The following is a 15,402-nucleotide window of genomic DNA, read 5'->3' as shown; positions in this document are numbered from 1 at the left end:
GATTGTTTACCACTGAGTCACCTGGGAAGCCCATGCTTTTGATGTCAAGTCTTCATGTAGCTCTAGGTGCCAAAGAGTTTCTTCTGTGTTTTTTTTTTAATTGTAATATTTTTACCTTTTATATTGACGTCCCTGTGACCTATATTGAGTTCATTCTATATAAGGTGTAAAGTTTAGGTTAGGTTTACTTACAACTTTTTCTTTAATCCTCATAGAAAATACCAATTTTAAAAAGTCAGGAATGTATGTTTAGAGTTGGAAAGTAGAAACTAAAGTGAAATTCTCAAAAACTTGGTGCTTTTGTTGGCATCTAGAGACAAAGGAAACATATCATAGTTTTCAATGGATAAAACAAATCTAGTTGTTTTACTGCTTTCTAGTCATAGCCCCAATAGCATCTAGACATAAGGAGAAATACTTAAAGGGATTGCTAGTTAAACATTTAATCTGCTAGTCAGATCAGGTCAGTTGCTCAGTCGTGTCCGACTCTTTGCGACCCCATGAATCGCAGCACGTCAGGCCTCCCTGTCCATCACCAACTCCTGGAGTTCACTCAGACTCACGTCCATCGAGTCAGTGATGCCATCCAGCCATCTCATCCTCTGTCGTCCCCTTCTCCTCTTGCCCCCAATCCCTCCCAGCATTAGAGTCTTTTCCAATGAGTCAACTCTTGGCATGAGGTGGCCAAAGTACTGGAGTTTCAGCTTTAACATCATTCCTTCCAAAGAAATCCCAGGGCTGATCACAATCTAGTCACAATCTTATCTAACCTGATGATTGGAAATGCTAGTAGTTTAAAAAGCTTATTTCTTAGAAAACTGTTTTCCAGTTTCCCATTCTTGATGGCAAACCAAGTAGCTCTTATTCCAATTTGTAACTCTAGGGATGTTATCTGAAATTCTGGATATTAAACCAGAGACTTAATTATAATCTTCTTATACACAGGGGGTATTCATAACAAGCCAAGGTCAATGCCATTGACCTTTTGTGAAGTCTTTTTGGCTTCCTTCATGTAAACAATAGTTGAATTATACGGACTGTCCCCCTGATAAAACACTAATGATCCTTAACGAAGCAGGACCCTGCTGGAGAAAGAGTGAAGGCACTCAGGGAAAGTGTACAAGCACAAGTTTTACTTTTATGACAATCTCAGACAGCTAAGAAGCATTTAGTGAAATATTCTGGTTCAGTCCAAAGTGCCTTGTAAAACTGGGGTGAAAGCAAGTTAACCACATGGAGTCACAGCCGATGTTCCCCTGGTGATGTTTCAACAGTGAAAGAAGGGAAATCAAGGCAAAGAAACCCAAAGCAGAGACAAGAGAATATTTCTCTCGAAAAATAAATAGCACCAAGAAATGAAGAGGAAAATCATTTCTCATTTAGGTGAGAGATGGCATTCAGTAGTATCTTTTCTGGCTCACGTTTGAGAATTTCAAGGATTGCTCTTGCTTATAAAAGAACATAAGAAATATGTCTGTGGGCTTCTCTGGTGGCTCAGTGGTAAAGAATCCATCTGCTAATACAAGGGATGCAGGTTTGATCCCTGGCCTGGAAAGATGCCACATGCTGTGGAACAAGCCCATGCATCACAACTACTGAAGCCTGAGCACGCGAGAACCTGTGCTTGAAAACAGGAGAAACCACCACATTGAGAAGTCCGTGCACAACTAGAGAGGAACCGTCACTTGCTGCAACTAGAGAAAGCCTGCACAGTGACGAAGACCTAGTGCAACCAAAAATAAAGAAATAAAATTATTTTTTTAAAAAAGAAATACGTTTGGAGCACGAAGCTTCATGTTTAAAATAACAGCAGCAACAACAACAATAATAATAAAAAAGCTGTTCTGTTTCAAAAGTCTATTTAACCCTTAGCTGGTGGTTCAGATGGTAAAGAATCTACCTGTAATGCAGGAGACCCAGTTTTGATTCCTGGGTCAGGAAGATCCCCATGGAGAAGGAAAAGGCAACCCACTCCAGTATTCTTGCTTGGAGAATTCCATGGAGAGAGGAGCCTGGTGGGCTACAGTGCATAGGGTTGCAAACAGCTGGACACAACTGAAGAACTAACAGCTACAACTGAGTTTTTAAAACATGAGCCCAAGTCTCAGGAATGCAGGTTACAGTTTGAATTGCACTATCTCATTCATAGAGGACATCGCTCCAGCAATTTAAATCCGGCCTAAATAAAACTACCGTAGAACACTACCAGGTTAGCTTTTGATTCAAATGAAGGATAAATAAGAAAATAAAATACTAAAACCCTGTGAAGTGTTTTGAAAATGCCTTTCCTATTATTAACAGAGCTAGTCTCCAAATGTTACATGATTATGGACCAAAAATCATGAAATGGGGGGATAGGAGATGAGTCATTTGAGTCACTAGTAAATGTGATTATACCACGGTATAAATGAATGCTATCCACTCTCTCAAGTAAATGATATCTATCCATTTCAGTCAATAAACATAAATAAGCATGATTTGGTCATGGTTTTTCTACTATTTTCTTACTCCTCAAAGAGAGTGCTCAAACCAAATGCCCAAAATTATCTACTGTGGTAGATTAAATTTTCTAAAATGGACAAAACAGTATTTTCTATTCTGTATTCCTTTTTATACCTGAACTCTGATATCAAAAGTTGGGGCCTGCTGACTTTAAAAGAAATGCACAACATGAGAATTGTGAGTTTTATTGGGGGCAAAATGAAGACTATAGCCCACAAGAACTGGGCTCGTAATATAATCTCTTGAAAATATCTGACTAGCCGAAGACCTGTTCTGCAGCTTTTCCCAGGGCACAGAGTGTCTCATTCCTGATCTCCACTCTGTACTCCTTAGAGGCAGTGTTGAAGGTCAGCAGCTGGAGCAGCTCATGATTTAATTCTTGTTGAGGTAGATGGCAAGTACTCGTGGCAAGTGCCATTTTGTAGTTGACAGCTCTATGTTCCCTCCTCTTGAAACTGGATGCAATATGATTGTGGGGTAGTTCTGATGCTGTGTGACCTCCAGGGCTGGTTCACAGAAGGCAAGCAATGAGGCTCTTGATTTGTTAGAGTTCTCATTATTGTCACTTTTAGCAGCCCTGTCTATAGCTGACTGTCCTGAGCCACCATGATGTAAGGAAGCCTGACCTAACTTGCACTGGAAGATCGCATGGATTTGGCCCATGTGATGTGGATCAATGAAACCCAGGAAAAGATGTGCCTGGTCAATCTTCAACTTCTTTAGCATCCTTCATTCCTGTTCTGACAGCTCCAGCCAATCTCTGTCTACAATCACATAAGAGATTTCCAAGCCAGAGCCACCCAACCAAGCTCTCTTCAAATTCCTGACCCACAGAAATCATCAGATACTGTAAATATATAGTATTACTTTCAGTCACCACATCTGGGGGTGATTTATAAAAACCTGGCATGCTGCAGTCCATGGGGTTGCAAAGAGTCGGACATGACTGAGCGACTGAACGACAACAACAACATTACCTAGAAATGGAAAAATGAGAGCACTGACCTGTTAGTTTAATCAAGTGATCTGTTAATTTGGTTAAGGAGAAGCATTGAGCAGCTATGTTGCAAAAGATCATGAATAACTTAGGTTTTATCAGAGCTGTCAGGTCATTTCTTTGACATTTTATTAAAACTCCACCCTTCTTCACTTTGCTAATATTGTTACACTATTCTTCTGTGAGAGGAATGAGGACTTACAATTTTTCTCTCTACAATACCTTCTTCTCCCTTTTCAACTACATGAATTGTTTCATTCTTCAAGACTCATCTCAAGTCCCTTTTATCTTAGCCCTCTGGGACATTTTCAAACTTCTCTACACTGTTGACAACATTTACTTGTTATTGTATGGACACACATATGAGTCCATATATCCTCCTCAAGTAGATATTTTAATGTCAAGAACATTTCAGTTTTTATACCATTACATCCCATTGAACTGTAGCAAAGTGTTTTACAAAATTACATGGTTAATTCATTGGATTACACCCTTTTGATAGCTGTTATATTGTGACATAATAAGAAATATATATTTCGCCTTTGTTCCCATTCCTAGCCCAGAGTTACCAAAATCCTTGGAATTTCCTGTGGTGAAAGCCAAAAGGTATCTTTTGTTATGTTAATGAGACATCTTTTGGAAAGTGCCTAAGGTTTTAGGTTGGTTGCCTGTGGAGCCAACTCTGTGTTTTGAGGGTTGAAACATTCAGTCCCATTCAATGACTTCCTGAGAATAGAGAGGGATTTGGAGATTGAGTTCAACCACCACTAGTCAATGATTTAATCAATCAAGCCTGCATATAGAAGCTTTCATAAAACCCCAAAAAGACAGGGCCCAGAGAGCTTTTAGGTTGGCAGACATGTGGAGAAACTAGAAGAGAAGCATACTGTGAAGAGGGTGTCTCTTCCATCTGATTGTTCTTGAGTTACATCCTTTTGTATCAAACCAGGAATCTAGTAGGTAAAATGTTTCTCTAGGTTCTGTAAGCCACTCCACCAAGTTAACTGAACCCAAAGAAGGGTTGTGAAAACCTCTGAGAGGTCAGAAGCCCAGGTGACCACCTGGACTTGTGAATAGCCTCTGAAGCGAGGAAGGGGTTGCAGTCTTATAGGACTGCACCCTCAACCTCTGCAATTTGGCACTATCTCCAAGTAGACAGTGTCAGAACTGAGTTGAGTAATAGGACACTCAGCTGGTGTCAAGAGATTTGCTTGGTGGTATAGAAAACATCAGAATTGGTGTCAGAATCATAATCACCAATTGCTTTTTTTTAAACATCAAAATGGATGATCACGAATCGTTGATCCAGTCATTTGAAAAGACAGATTTTTATGCATAAACCTATCTGTTTGTAAAGTCAATATAGCACATTAAAAAGTTATGATTTAAGTGAGATTGTCATTTTGGTAAAAAGAAAATAATTAGTATTTAAATGACTCCTGAGTTTTTGTCTCATAAATATGCAAATAATTATAATGAAAGTAATCATCAAAAGTTATATGTATTGTCAAGTCTACTATACAACTGGTTAAGACACTCAATTGTGATCTAATAAAAAAAGATCTATGAATGTATTTTCTCCTTTTCAAAGTTCTTATTACTAAAATAATTCTGACCATCAAAGATTTATCTCATTTAGGTTATGGATGGCAGGAAAATTAAAATTCAATTTAAATCTGTTGCAGAAAATTCACTTGTTTATTTTGAGTCAGTACACAAAATTAATACATTATTTTTCTTTTTTATTTATTTATAACATTTTTATTATAGTTGATTTACAATACTGTGTTAGTTTCAGGTCATACATTATTTTTCATATGACTTTCTTGACTAGGCAAGGTAAAAATCAAGCATGCTGGATTTTGCTCTGTAAGATAAAGCTTCAAATCCATACAGTTAATTTTGAAAAACAAACAAACAAAAAGCAATCCCTTGAACTGGTTACTTGTCAATCTGTGGACAAAAGCACCTATGACTGCCTGGATTTTTCACTTCTCAACTAATTTTGTATTGTTTGGTCCCATCTAAGACTGAGTCTCATAAAAGCAAGTTTGAAAAGTCCTCAGCTAACATTCACAGAGTTCAACTAGGGGCCCGGGGCAGCACGGCAACCACACAAGAAGACCTTCATGACTCAAGTCTCCTAGACAGGATACCTCCCTGTATTGTGAGCCTGGAGTCCTCTGGGGTGGGGCCAAAGGCAAAGAGAATCCATGATCCAGATGGAAAGCAAAAGTCAGTGACCAGGAGAAAGAAAGTCCTCAGGGCAAAGGCTTAGTCACACTCAAAGTCAACAGTCTAGGAACCAAGGTCATATTAAAAAAAAAAAAAAAAAAAGTGAGCAGTAATAGAAAGTGACAACTGTCCCACTACTTTGGTCTTTTCTTCCACTGGAATCCATGTGATATTTAACTAAGTTGCTTATTACAGCTATTTATAGAGTCCGTTTTAAAGAAATGCCTGAGTTTACTTGCATATAAATAAATACACAGTCAAAATCACTTAAATAAAAATTAAGAACAAGAATCAAAGAATTCATACTTTCATCTCATGCTGGTATAGTCTTTCATTAATTGGAGTGTTGGCAATGATGTTGAAAAAGCTGTGTGACCACCCAGAACCAGAAATATCAACGCAATTTGGCCTTTTTTCCTTTCAGTTAATTTATCAAGTATCAGTTTGTAGTCACCAATCTCATTTGCTCACCAAAGGCCTCTGAGTTCCAATTCAAAACAGAGGCAGAATTAATATATCAGTAATTTTTATCAATACTTGACAGATGGGCCTAAAATGTGTAGATTATTTCCTCCTCTATTCCTGACCCAGGGATTGAACCTGTGTCTGCTGCATTGGCAGTCAGATTCTTTACCACTGATGCCACATGGGAAGTCCTGTAGATTGTCCTATAAGATCTGAAATGGTAGCTCATACCTTCCATACCTCTGTAAGTCAAAGAAGTGTGGCACTGCAAAGATAACTGAATGATTCAGTGCTTACTTCCAGGAAAGGACCTCATTGAGCACCTAGTTCAGATTAATGAAACTGAGAGAAATTGAATTAAGTCAAATTGAATCATATTAAAGACACCAACAAGAAATGGTGTACCATAGATTACCACTGCCTATCAGCAAATAAATGTAGGTTGCAATGTCAACATAGTATTATTATTCAAAACCACCCAGCAAAGCAACATTCCAAGGGTACCAGTGAGACAATGGGAATATTGTTCACCCAAAAATGGTTCTCCCAAAAATGTTTTAAATCCTTATCATTAATATATCAGTCAGGACACTTTCCCTTCTAAGTACCAATAGACTTGAATCAACCTAGCTCAAGACCAATCTCCACTCTCACCAAAGGCAGGGGAGAAATTGATGGGAAGCCTAGTCATCCTCATTCACCTACACAACCCTGGCACAGAGTGGGAGAAGTGTGCTTCCACCTAAGAAAAAATTATGTAAATAATGTATACATACAATGCGCACACACACACAAACACACACACCATTTGAGCTGGGCTATGCTGTGTTTAGGTGCTCAATCATGTCCGACTCTTTGTGACCCCATGGACTGTAGCCCGCCAGACTCCTCTGTCCTTGGGATTCTCCAGGCAAGAATACTGGAGTGGGTTGCCATGCATTAGTTAAATCTAATGGACTGCAAGAAGATCAAACCAGTCAATTCTAAAGGAAAGCAACTCTGAATATTCACTGGGAGGACTGACACTGACGCTGAAGCTCCAATCCTTTGGCCACCTGATTCAAAAAGTTGACTCATTGGAAAAGATCCTAAAGCTGGGAAAAACTGAAGGCAAAAGGAGAAGAGGGTGGCAGAGGATGAGATGTTTAGATAGTATCACTGACTCAATGTGCATGAATTAGAGCAAACTCTAGGAGATGGTCGGAGAAGGCAATAGCAACCCACTCCAGTACTCTTGCCTGGAAAATCCCATGGATGGAGGAGCCTGGTGGGCTGCAGTCCACAGGGTCGCTAAGAGTCGGACATGACTGAGCAACTTCACCTTCACTTTTCACTTTCATGTATTGGAGAAGGAAACGGCAACCCACTCCAGTGTTCTTGCCTGGAGAATCCCAGGGACAGGGGAGCCTGGTGGGCTGCCATCTATGGGGTCGCACAGAGTCGGACATGACTGAAGCAACTTAGTAGCAACTTAGCAGGTAGGAGATGGTGAAGGAGACAGGAGCCTGGCCTGCTACAGTTCATGGGCTCACAAAGAGTAGGACATGACTTAGGGACTGAACAATAACAACAGTTTCAGGTACGGGTAGATTGCTTGAAACCAGTCACAGTGGCAAAGCTGTCTCTCCATCTCTTAGTTCTTCTTTCTGTTTGCTGACTTTAGTGTTTCCCATTGCATAGAAGCTTCTTCCATGGGGCCAAAATGATTGCCTAGGTACACCATGTTCATATGTACTTGTTTTAGCAACCCCAGCAAAAAATACTCTCCCTCCATCTCTATGTTGAGTCCAAGAAAGGACTCTGAAACTTAGATGGCTCAAGCACAGAAGCCTTGAGCTAATCTCTATGACCAAAGAGATGAAGCATCAGCCCATGTGGCTCACATATCCATACCTGGCATCAAGTGGGATAAGTGTGCTTTCAATTCTTGTGACCCCATGAACTGTAACCCACCAGGCTCCTCTGTCCATGGGATTTTCCAGGCAAGAATACTGGAGTGGGTTGCCATTTCTTTCTCCTCCCAAAATGGGGGTGGGGTGGGGTATTTAAACACACACAGAGCATTTGTCTATCGTGATTAGTTCTTTTCACCTTTGAAATAATTATTAATGCTCTCCCTAGGTGTTTTTTAAGATACAGCAAACAAACATTGTTTGTGCTCAATCGCTCAGTTGTGTCCAACTCTTTGCAACCCCATGGTATATAGCCTGCCAGGCTCTTCTGTCCAAAGAATTTTCCAGTCAAGATACTTGAATGAGTTGCCATTTCAGGGACTGAGCTTGTGTCTCCTGTGTTTCCTGCATTGGCAGGTGAATTCTTTACTACTGAGCCACCAGGGAAGACCCTAAAGAAACACTACTGGTTTGTGTATTGTTAATTTTGAAATCCTTTAGCATGAATGGATTTACTGAATGTTTTATTCTGGAAGGGTGATGAGGAAATATGACACCACTGGGCACTGGTACTAGAAACCAATTAAGAGGCCAAGAATGGGGGCTGAGCGTGGTGCCAAGGATAAACTTTACCATTTCTGCAATTTTGCCTCTAGCAAAATTTTGCCATTCAGCTAGAGAAAGACAATTCAAAGAAGCAACTCTTAGCAATATAAACAACGAGTTGCAAACTTTTTCAACACCAAAATAAACAAAGAAGTGTTGGGGCATGTAGATTAAGAATGCAAAGGAAAATGCTGACACTGAAATGCTCAGAGACTGTGCATGTGAGAACTTCTAAAATCCTATCCAGACATTGAATCTTCTTGATTATTCAAAAGTGGCATGATGATTGTTTACCCTTTTCTCTCAAGTAAAAATCACAGTTTAGAACCTGAGAGCAATTAATTTGTCCAATAAATGTAGCATGCAATACTGACCAAGTAGTGAGAACTTTTGCTTGAGTTCTCTAGCAAGCAACTTACAAACAAATGCATGTCAGGTTTCCTGATGGTTCCTGCAATCTTAGGCTCATGGAGCAGCTCCTGAGCAGAACTGCATTCAAGCCATTCTTCCATATTAGCTTTTATTTAAAAACAAACAAAGCCATCTCAAATGGAAGATTCTACAGCCTCTTTAAAATTCATAACTACAGAAGTAAAACAGACATAGGGAAGGAAAATGATTAACTAAGAATCATAAATATCGCCAGGGTGGTTGACCAGCATGCACATAATTTTCTGGTGGAACTTGGCTTTGGAGTGAGACAGGCCTAATTTAAACCTTATTTCCATCAAATATTAGTTGTGTGATCTTAAGCAATACAGTTAAATGATCCTTCAGTACCAGTTAGTAAATGGAGTTAAAACCTTCTTCATAAGATTTGCATGAATAACAGATTAAATATGATACCATGTAAAGCAGTACCTGACATGTAGTAGATGTTCATGGGGAAAAAAAAAAAAAACTGCATTATTACCAATAAAATCATCTCAAATATCTCCCTGGGACTTCAGTGGGCTTTTGGAGAATCCAGTAACTGTAGAGAAACCACCATCAGGTATAATCCAACCAGCCAAGATCTCAAAGAGGGCATACTATTCCTTATCAGCAAATGTCAGATCTACATGGATAAGTTTCATCTGTAGGACTTGTAAACAGTTCGGATAAGTGAGAGATTCTTGTGAATTTCACTTGCCACCAATCACCTCCTCATATACGGGAGTTCTGGGGGGATTTTTTAGGCCACACTCTGTGTTCTGAGAAAGATGACTTCAGTGTGTGTGCTCTAAAAATCAGAAAGACTTAATCTCTTCCGCCACTATCCCCCAAAAGCATTATGTGCCAAGTAAAGATACCATAAATAACAAACTACTTCCAGGATATTTTAAGGACCCCTTAGCCATAATGCAGTTCTATTCAGCATAAAAGAGGGTAAGCTGATGACAATTTTGATTAGGTAATACTTCTAATTGCTTTAATGATCATGCAAAGCTTGGTTCCATTAGCTAGCCCTACAACAATTATATCTTCCAGTCTAATAGCAGAGTGACAGGGAAGCATTTAAAACTAGACTTATGGCCTTAGTTTTTAGTGCATTCAGAATGGTGGACTCTTGGCTCAGACACTATTTCACTCCCTGTTACAAAGGCCTACCATTGAGGCTTAATATTTTTCAGGGTAGTGAAACACACATACACACACACAGACAAGCAGGCACCAATATTAAACCCTGTTCGTATTTAATTTTGCCAACTTCGAGGTTCTAATCAATTTATCTCTGTTCTCTTCCACTGTCCTGTAAAACCCTTCTTTAAAGTATTTGATTTAATGTATGAAAACAAAAGAGGCCGCCAGCACACAGAGTTCCAATAGTGCGATTATGGAGAGTAGGTTGTAACACAGTGGTGAAGAAAGGTCTTCAAACTTAAAGTTTCATCTCCTCAATATTTTAGAATTCAAGAGAATAATGCTCCAGCAATTAGGCTTCTCCCCACCCCCACCCCCAAGTACAAGGTCAGTTTGACACTCTGAGTGGTTAAATCATCCTTGGCAAAGAGTCTGAACTTGGCAGAAGCTCCATAATGAGAAATCCAGATGACTGGTATCATTTGTAATGTGAGTGCCCCACACTTAATCCAGCACTCGTTTGTTTTTGTAAGGAATAGCTATGACTTAAAAGAAGTCATTAGGGATGTTTAAGATTTTAACTGCTTTGACATTAGATGTGGTCCTCACCTTTAATGGCACCTTTTAGCATTAAAAAGCAGTCTAGCCTTCTTATGTCAGCTTCTTCTGCTGCACAGAACCAAAAGGAGTCCATCAGCTTCTTGCTCTGATCATGAAAAATGCAGAACTTTCTCTAAAGCATAGGCTGGATTTCATTGAGGAAAACATAAAATCAAGCTTGGTGGCTCACTCTACCCTACCTTTTCTGGATTTTCAACAATTGCTTAAAAGAAGCTGCAGAAAAAATATAGTTTTTCAAAAGACTAAACTAAATATCAGATTGAGATTCCAAGACCCTCAAGCAATTTGCCTGCAGGTCAAAAGACACACAAAAATAATATTGTCAAAGATCTCATAACCAGCCTATATGTAATAGATCATTGGGTTAACTCCCAGGACCATATGACTCTAAAGTTTGAGCTTTAATACATTCTCCTATACCCATTTGCATTAGCGCTTGTCAGTTGAGAGGGGACAAGCAAACCAGCATTTTTTTTCCTGAGTTCATCATTATATGAAAATTCTCCAGTGAGTTCCAAGAAAATACCACTTTAATCTTAATCCTCCAAATTTTCTCAACAAGCAACAGAGAAATATTAATATAACAAAGCATACAAGGTGATATTTCATAATATATTAAGAATATTTCATAAGCAGAATATAATTTTTGTAATGTACTAAAATATTTTATAAATAGAATATATTTACATGCAATATATTAATAATATATCACAAATATAGCATAATTTTTATTTTTCATTTTATTTTGGTTGCCAAAATGGTTATCAGAAGACCAAGCAATCTCAGACTCAACTTTGCCACTTATAAGGGAGGAAAAACTTTTCCTCCATCCTCTTGGAGCCTGTCACTGGGATCTGTAAATTAAACTCATAGCAACAGATTAACAGGAGAAAAGATATATGTTTATTTATTGGTATTAATATTTTTAATACATGCACATGACTTCACACAAAAGTGGAAACTCACAGAAGTGGTTAGACCTGAAAGTTTATATACCATTTTAATAAAGGGTAATAAATTGTGGAGAAGTAACTAGACGAATAGAAGGGGTTTGGGGAGTTTCAGGAGCAGTAAATTGTGGAAAGGTAAATATATGGGGAAACTAATGGAAAATAAGAGTTATTTTAGTAAGGTTTATTTGTGTAGACTAATCTCAGTGCTGATTTTCCATTGTCCTCATGACCATAAAATTATTCTGGAGAGGGGATTTATGGCAGTCCTCATTTCTCAGAAGTTTCTGCTTTTAGTCAGATAAGGGAAACTCCAGTAAGTCTTCCTCATGCATCAGCTGATTCTCAATTGCCTTCAGCTCAAAACAATCCATAGGCCAAAGTAACATATTCTGGGATGGTATACTCCAATTCCCTTCACTACCAAATTCCTCAGGGTATTTGTTAATCCCCTCATTTTTCTGGGATTCCATTTCCACCCAGGTAAGACAAAGAAATTGGAATAGATTTCTAAATTTTATTAATTCTCTGATATGCTATGGGTTTTTTTTTGTTTGTTTCTGCATTTCTGCAACTCATTGTGAGTTTCATTTGCAAAGGCTGCATACTTAAGTTATAACCTATATAACTATAATCACTCTCACCAGAAAAAATACACATCTGATACCAAACAGAGTGAACAGATAGTTTCCCTAAATTTACTTGTCTATTCAGAACTATTGAGCACCATAGTGATAGAGACAGTAAGATGGGTAAGAAAACTTCAGGTCATTTGGGAGATGAGACTACTTTACATGTCCTTTTTTTCATGGAAAGGATCTAGTAAGGGTAAACAGGACATTGTTTGAAAACAAGTTGAAAGGTCAGAAGGTTTCTCAGGATCTAATATATTGATTCTGGTCACACTGACTTGCTGCTGCCTTTTCCCACAGTTCACTGACATTTCTGCAGATGGTAGTAAATCAAACTGGGTCATACTCTTATCCATATTCAAGACCTGCATCGTACGATCAATTCCTACCCAATACCTCAGCTACTTTGACCTTGAGCTACTTAATAATCCCCAATGAACCCAAGAAATTCCCTTAAAAAAGAAGGTGTCTACAGTGACTCTGCCGGAGAAGGCAATGGCACCCCACTCCAGTACTCTTGCCTGGAAAATCCCATGGATGGAGGAGCCTGGTGGGCTGCAGTCCATGGGGTTGCAAAGAGTCGGACATGACTGAGCGTCTTCACTTTCACTTTTCACTTTCATGCATTGGAGAAGGAAATGGCAACCCACTTCAGTGTTCTTGCCTGGAGAATCCCAGAGTCAGGGGAGCCTGGTGGGCTGCCGTCAGTGGGGTCGCACAGAGTTGGACATGACTGAAGCGACTTAGCAGCAGCAGCAGCATAGTGACTCTGCAGTTTTTTGTAGGCAGAGTTATGAAAGACAAAATGCCAGACGTAGTTTCAAGAGAGATATGCAGATCCAAAGCCCAGCAGAAGTGGGTACTTGGCAGATTACTTTGACTTTCTTTATCAAGAGCAATGAATTTGTAAAATGAGGACCATTTTACTGCGATTCTGGTCCTCTGAACCAAAATAACTGAATCAAGGATGCTCTTTCATGAAAAAGCAAGGAAACTTATTTTCAAAATACTGGCAACCCATTAGAAAGGAAAAATAAGCTGTAATGTCCTGTTATACAGGGCTTCCTAGCTCTGTTTATATTCCACAATGACAGCAAATGCGTCTGTCTAGTGCTGGAAAGACACGAGAGAACTTAATTATTTGAATCCCCTCTCCAGTGGTTGAATAAGAAGGGCGTATCCTCACATTACTAGTCCCTGAACTCCAACCAAGACCTGGTCAGAAGGCAGTAGGTCTGTTTGGGGAGCCAACAGGAAGTTTTCCCCAACTTGAGCCAGTTGGAGAGGGACGAAGCTTGCTTCAGCTGGAAGTCATTTGTACTTTTCCTCAGACTAATCAGTCAGTGGCTTATGAGAGCACACCAAAGGTGATCTTGCTCACTCTGATCTGGACTTGGTGCTGAAGTCCAGCTGCTAAAACATTTAAGGGAAGTACCTGGAGTTGTCTGGTTTGCTTTGATGAAGAACAGGGTCAGAGAGAAAGAACTGCCCACAGAATGGAAAAATGAGAATTTGAGGCGTGGTACACTTACAAAAGGTCGTCAGTGCTTTCCAAAATTCCACTAGGAAATTGGGTAAGGATGGGTGGGGGCTCCACCACATCAGAAATTTTCCTTTGGGTTACCTAGTCAAGCAGGTTTCACCAAAATTGTGTCTACACAGCAAATAAATTGGGAGGAGGGGAAAAAAAAGATTGAATCAGGCAACAGTTACTCCAAGTACAAGTAGTACCAGTGGATCATAAAAAGTCTAAAAGTTACCAGATTTTGAAAATAAGTAATTGTCTGACATAACACATCTCTAAAAGGTGTTTTGTGTGTGTTTGGGTTTAGAGGGCAGCCCTTGGTTTGCTGAATGTCACTCAGGAAGGACTTTTCTTGAATGTGTTTGAGTTGTCACATAAGTAACTTTCTCTTTGCTCTTTCCCAGAAGTTGGAAGAAATTGGCTAGTGATGATCCATCCCTAGAAGTCCTATCTCTGGTGGTTCTAACAGCCCAATAACATGGACATTTGCTCAGCCTTCTGAGGGAATGTAATCTAATGCTGGTTTTTCCCATGAACAGAATTGGTGTTTTGGTACATAAAATTTACCTGTAAAGTGTGTTAGCGTGTTAGTTGCTGAGTTGTCTCTGACTCTTTGCCACCCCATGGACTGTAGCCCAACAGGCTCTTCTGTCCATGGGATTTCCCAGGCAAGAATACTGGAGTGGGTTGCCATTTTCTTCTCTATGGACATTTACATATGCTAATAGTGACCATGGACTGCAAGGAGATCCAACCAGTCCATTCTAAAGGAGATCAGTCCTGTGTGTTCTTTGGAAGCAATGATGCTAAAGCTGAAACTCCAATACTTTGGCCACCTCATGCAAAGAGTTGACTCATTGGAAAAGACTCTGATGCTGGGAGGGATTGGGGGCAGGAGGAAAAGGGGACAACAGAGGATGAGATGGCTGGATGGCATCACGGACTCCATGGATGTGAGTTTGAGTGAACTCCAGGAGTTGGTGGTGGACAGGGAGGCCTGGTGTGCTGCAATTCATGGGGTCACAAAGAGTTGGACACGACTGAAAGACTGAGCAGAACTGAACTGAGTAGTGACCATCTCAAAGCAGACAGATGCCTAGTCTAAGCTGTCAGCATCATCAGGAAGGGCAGCAGGATTGAAGATACTGGCCTGGGAGGTAGAAATGACCAAAAAACACAGAATCATGTATAGCAATCCATGCCCCCCCACCCACCTAGCCTGACATGTCAGAATAATAATCTTAAACTAATAGAAACTTGCACAAATTTTCAAGAAATTCCTCACTCTATCATGCTGACTCAATGCAATGCTTTATTCACTTAATTTTTTTAAAAAAATCACGTGATGCTATATTTAAAATGGATAATCAACAAGGCCCTACTGTACAGCACACAGAACTCTGCTCAATTTTTT

The sequence above is a fragment of the Bos indicus x Bos taurus genome, chromosome 16, assembly GCF_003369695.1.
Source record: "Bos indicus x Bos taurus breed Angus x Brahman F1 hybrid chromosome 16, Bos_hybrid_MaternalHap_v2.0, whole genome shotgun sequence".
NCBI lineage: Eukaryota > Metazoa > Chordata > Mammalia > Artiodactyla > Bovidae > Bos > Bos indicus x Bos taurus.
The sequence above is the reverse complement of the archived record's forward strand: the minus strand, read 5'-3'. Positions refer to the sequence as shown.